Genomic DNA, 6,277 nt, shown 5'->3' with positions numbered 1-6,277 from the left:
ACTTCTTTGGATCCACAACATCCCTAATTAAGGGATCAATAGACTCTCAAAACCCTTTTGCATCCATGATCATCCTAACCTCACCGCCCACACCTGATAGTTTGTAGGCGATATAAAAAAGTCACTCCTCACACCTCACGCCCCAAGCCTTGCTCTAATACCAATTGATGGTAATTGGATCATACCAACGAATAAGAAGAACACGAAAGAAACATGATTTTGATTGATTTATAAAAATCATAAAATTGATCTACCCTATTACATAAATATCGACCCTTTATATAAATTAATCAAACCTAAACCTAATCAAACTCTAATTCCTAACAAATAGAGAAAGCAACTTAAACCAAATATATCCCTAACTTAAACTCAAATCTTCCAACTCAGTTAGAAAACCCAAACTAGATATCAACAGGTTCGTAGAACAAAGATTGTACATGATCTTTTACGCTTAATAAATAGCTATCATCATTATGTTGATAAACAACTTGAGAAGTTCTTGACATATTTAGCGCTACTTTTATCATCGGAAAAAGCACCGCATCTGGTGTTAGTAGCTCGACATTCAAATCATTCCATAACGCATATATCATTTGTAATATTCCTTCCCTCCCCTCTTCCTCACATGTTATGTTTTCCTCTTTCATGAGTAAATGTATGCTTGATAACATATCTCCTCGTTCCTCTTCCTCCTACACATTAACACATTGAAATCATTAGTTCAAATTAAACCTTGAAAAATATAATATGCCTTTTAAATCACATATTGTTTTTATTAATCAATAATACCTTAATAGTCCCCAAGTCATCCCATAGACGAAGAATGGTTCCAGCCATAGTGAAAAATTTAGGGTATGGATCAAGAAGATGTTTCATATTTTCTGTTGTAAGCCCATAGGATATGAGAAAGAAAAGATGTACCAATGCCATATATGTCCCAGAAGTTGTAACCCCATTCTCTATGTAGTCATTGAGGTTTGGTATGCTTCCTCTCTTCACCCATTCGGCTTCCACCATGTAAGCTTCCGCCATGTCAATCCACTAGAACTTAAATAACACACAATCAAACATTTTAACCATTTGCATCCATTAAATTTTGGAAAACAGCTTTGTTAAATTTGGATACAAATTTTGTATAGGCATCCTACATTTAAGTTAGACTTAAGCTTTTAGACCAAATTAGCGCCAACTATAAAGAAGGACACAATCATAACATCTTCATTATATTAACATGAAAATTGTGAATAAAAATAAATTATTACCGTCTTGCGTAGAAATGGTTGGACGCTCAAACATCGTTCTTTTTAACTTTGTCACAAATCTCATTGTTTGTGTTATACAATGCTTGGTAGCATATTTTCATGTACTCTGGAAGTTGTTCTATCGCATTCAAGTCCCATCTGTCGAAATAAAATATAAGTTTTAATTCAGTATAACGCTTAAGTAATGGAAATAAAGATATTCGTACCTTTTAATTGCTTCGGTAAAGAGTACAAGATCATCATAGGAGCCATAAGTGTCATATATATCATCGATAACCAACATGATGGCGATGGTTTTGGCTAACTCAATCCTACTACCCGAGAAACTTGGTTCTGGTAAAAGCCCCACTGTCCACAGAAAACATTCAACATGTCGATCTCGGACAAAAACCAACTTACAAAACAGACCCAAATGTTCGCACCACCTACAATCAAAATCATTAATCAAATAACTTACTTATCTAATGAAACATAAAAAGAAGAAGAAATAAACAGTCTTTTACCTGTTTACCTCAACCAGCTCCCTTTTGAAGACTGATTGGACCTTATTTTAATCATACTTTGCAAACTCTAATACAAATGGGTTGTGATCATCTTCATTACCATATTCTTCAATATACCTTCTTGCTTCTAATCTTTCCATTCTCATGTGCCTCGGAAGCTTTAAACCTTCAACAACGTTTTTATGAAGTTTGGGGCTTAGTTTTGAAACTGATCTACTTAGATGCCTTCTAGTAATTTCTTTGTGATGTAATAGAAAATCCTCCCCACTTGAACCTAAGCATGAAGCTTCATATAAACTTAATACCCCTTTTATGTCTTCACTTGATGACTTCTTTAATTCCCCATTTTCATCCATAAAAATACGGAAAACTTCTGCTTTAATTAGCCACCAAAGATAACTTTCAGAAAACTCGTAGTAATGTCTTTGGTAATTTCGGATATAGATGTATCTTTTTCCAAATTTTATGGAAAAGTTATGCTTTCAGAATATAAATTATCCCCATCTTATACTTGATAATCATATATGTTATATATAAACAACCTTCTAATGAAAATTACCCGCAGGATTGGTATGGAGGCCATAGTGTCGTTGAAGGCGAAAATGTAGAGCCACTGTATATAAATCGTCTTTAGGCAACACATGTGTAAGTTTTTTTAATATTTTTTTAATTTCTTCTTCATAATAGTACCCGACACCCAGTCTTTGGATCGTGTCAATTAGCTTTAAAGTCATTGTGGAATCTGAAGTATTCATTAAAGCTCTTCTAGTATACTCTTTCAGCTCTTCTATTCTATTGTTAACATCAACATGTGGTGGAATTACCTATCAATTATTTAGAAAAACAAACACTAGTCACATGATTGCAATTCTTGTTCTCATGAAGACATCTTATACAACTCCTTTTCTATTATCTTTAGGTTATTCCAATCATAAAAATAAGCATGCAAATAAAAAACATACCATCATTCCAGAATGATCCAAGATGAGAGAATTTTTGTCTCTAGAATATGACATAGTGTCGGTCATCGATAAGGGAGACAACGTATCTAACAATCAAGAAAAATTTTCTTTAAGGAACATTTGATGCTTCATTGGCGTGAATAGAGTGTAAACGTAATGTAAAAAAGGTAAGGATATTAGGAAAATTTTATAGATGTTGCTATGACTTTTTTTGAGTGTTTTTTATCCATCATACATGAGTTATTTGTTTATGTATCTACTAGTTAGAGCGGACAAACGTACCTATTAATTCCTCGGTGGCAGACGTGATGGTGTTTGGACAAGGCTGAACCGACGAAAAGATAGACCTGCAATTTTTAGAGCCTTTGAATGGTGGTATAATCATCAACTGTCGTTGATAGAGAACTTTATGTGAAAATATTGAAGTAATATAAGCTTGTGAAGCCATTCCTTTATTTCTTTTCAGTTGAACGTGGTTGATGTAGTAAGTACTATACTGATGAAACAATGGTTAACCGGGTAGGGTTAACACACTGGTCTCGTCAAGAAGGGTTAATCCCTTCCTCTCGAGGATCGCTGGCTGGATCACCGGTGGTTGATCTCCTGCACAAGGAAACAAGCCGTGACTCGTAACAAGGAGGATGGGGTGGGGGGTGCTCCTTGTTACCACTCTCCGGCGTGAGAGTCAGTAGTTTGCTTGGGAAGCAAAGTAAGATAGTAGTAGTAGTGAGAGAGTTGTGAAGAGATACCTCAAACCTGGTTTGGGGATGGTATTTATAGCCGAGGAGTGAAGGAGGATGATGATGGATGGGCTGACGACGTGCTGCACCTTTGCAGGTGTGTCAGGCTTGTCGGTTGTGGAGGTTACGCCACGTCAGTCCATTGCTTACGTAGCTCTGACAGGTAACTGCCATTGGTGCTACTTGTACTGTGGTGTCAGTCCCACTTGTTGAGTGCATAGGATGCGGTGCAAGCCGCATCGCTACATGTGGTAACGTCTGAAGTTACCGCATCTCCTACTTGTGGCCAAGGAATACGCGAAATGCGGTGCTAGCCGCATCGTCGTCCGCGGAGACTATTTGCCTGCATCCCTTGTCGTGACGAAAATGCCCATATGGTGCGGTGCCAGCCGCACCGTTATGTTCATCTTTCTCTATGCCTAAGGTAAGGCTTTCTTGTATTGATAGAAGTGTTCACTGGATGCGGTGCGAGGCCGCATCGCTGTGAATACTTCCGTTTTCATACACCAGATGTGATGCTATGTCGCATCACTCTACCGTTCTCATGTTCCATGTAAGTTCTCCTTCGTTACTAGGCAGATTGGATTCAACCCTTGTGCCGACGCGTTCTCGCATGGGCACAAGTAGGTTGTTAGCTAGTGGGGGTTTTGATAAGGGTAATGGTCATTCGCGGTCGATGCTGACGCGAGATTTGGGACCATACCCCTTCAAGTCCCCCCAGTCTAGTGTTGCTACCACATACAAGTTGTATGTGGGAGGAGTACTGGACTTATGGTGTTTGGAAGGTAGTTTGGAGTCTGGAGAAGATCCTAGACCATGTGTGGTCTTTTCTGTATGTAAATCAAGCTGGAGGTCTGGAAGGGTCATCTGACGCCTCTTCCGTATCGGTGAAGGAATTTCGTCTGATGCGAAATTCTCAGCCGATTTATGTCACCAGGTGGCTTGCCACCTGTTGTTGTGCCGAAGGTCTCTTGGAGACTTTGTTAGTAATGCTGCACAAACTTCGAACCAACCTCTGAGATGGTGGTTTAAAGGTGTGCACAGGCTTTCAACCTCTGAGAGGTGGTCTTGTCTTCAAACCAATTGTTGAATTGGTGCATGAAGAAGAAAAGAAAACTTTTGGATCGCTCTCTGAGATTGGGATCAAAAGTAGTGGATGCTTGTAAGTGCTTTGCTCAAGCCCTATGTTCAGCATCTAGTTACGAGATGACGATCCCTTTTTTGTTGGGTTTTCGTGTTCGTCGTCATAGCTCTCTAGTAACCGCACGTCCTTTGCGGTTACCTCGTTGCGTCATTGTTGGCCATGTTTGGTCGAACAATGTAGGTTTGTACTATGGGTAAATAAACATGGTCATAGGCAAGGGTATGCCCACCATTGTTTATTCTATGCGGCCCGTAGGCGGGCAAACAGAGTCATAAGCAGACTTGTTACCGCTGTTCGGACGCTTGTTGTTCGACAAGGGCTCGTTTAGAGCGCTTATCTGCGTTCGTTTTGGAGCCACTTACCTTCCCGCTCCAATACCGAGTTTGCCTTGAAGTAGCATTGCTCGGTGATGTGGAGCGAGCTTGGCTCTTCCGTAGCAACCACTCTGCGGAAGCTATGGTTATGTCCGTAGCTCCTCGTGAGTGTCTGTGGTTTTGCATTACCACATTCGCTCGAAGCGGGTGTGTTGTTTGGATGTAGCTCTTGAAGGTTCAAGAGACAGGGTTGCTGATGTGCGTTCGCGTACATTCCCTTCCTTCCTTTTGTTAAAGAAGGTGTTCGTGTACCCTCTGCGGTTGTGAACCGGACAGGAGGGATTTGAAGCTTGAAGAGAATGAAGGCAATGCGGTTTACCTGTGTCTGAGATGCGGTTCAGTCCAACGGACAACGCTGGTTCTGAGCATCTGACACACCTGAACGGGCTCGTGTGTGTCATCTCCGCATATTCCACATGTGCTCGTGGGTAGTGCGGATAGGTATTATACCCCCTTATAGTGTAGAGATATATATTTTTACCTACTTTTAGGGGTATGTTAAAAAACGACATGCGGTATGGGTTATGGTGCGGTATACCAGAGAAACCGCATGCCGCTTATAATTGGATAATGTAGTCGCTTTTTGTTGCATACGTGGCTGATCTCACGTGTGAGTTGGTGGAAGTTGGTGAGATCTTCCTGGCATGTGCTGAAATGAAAGGACGTTTGCACTGCCCGAGGCATTAAATGCACTGTAGCAAAGAGTGTAAACGTCTCTTTTGTCAGGCACGTGGGCGGCCACGCGCGCGTGATAACCGTCAGCAAAAACGGCGCTTGACACGTGGTGTCATACGATTCGCTCTTTTTGAACGTGATGATTTGTTTTCTCCCTCCGCATTAATTGCGATGGGTATATAAGGGGAAACCGTTCGTGGTTTCCCCTCACTTGTTCGAAATTTCAAAAATTTGCCGGTGAGAGAAACCTTGTTCTTTGTCTTCTCCGACGAAATTTCTTGAAGTTCCGGTGAGGGTTTTAGTTTTTCTACTCACGTTCTTTCATATCTCTGATATTTTCTGATGGCTGAACCATCAAATCCACACAATGTGGAGGGTGAAAACCCAGAGCCATCTTCGCCGGTGGCGGCGGAGGAGGAGGAAGAGGGAGCCGCCGGTGGTGGTTTACCGGCGTTAAAGTGGACCAGGAAAAGCTTTGATCGTCTAATGCTTGACGTTCAAATGCCCTCTGAATATGGGGCAGTCTACCCATCCGAAGGTGACACCGGTGCCGACGCTCCGGCCGGTTACGTGACCATGTGGTCGGACTTTTTTGGTGACTGCAATCTCCGGTTGCC

The 6,277-nt window shown here is 41.2% G+C and overlaps 1 pseudogene; it reads right to left on the bottom strand.

Moving 5' to 3' along the window:
• Positions 1–208: 208 nt before the first annotated feature.
• On the bottom strand, positions 209–2,793 carry LOC110908284 (annotated as a pseudogene).
• Between the last annotated feature and the right edge of the window lie 3,484 nt (positions 2,794–6,277).

Source organism: Helianthus annuus, chromosome 14 (genome assembly GCF_002127325.2).
Source record: "Helianthus annuus cultivar XRQ/B chromosome 14, HanXRQr2.0-SUNRISE, whole genome shotgun sequence".
Lineage (NCBI taxonomy): Eukaryota > Viridiplantae > Streptophyta > Magnoliopsida > Asterales > Asteraceae > Helianthus > Helianthus annuus.
Note: the sequence above shows the minus strand (reverse complement) of the source record. Positions and strands in the feature narration are given on the sequence as shown.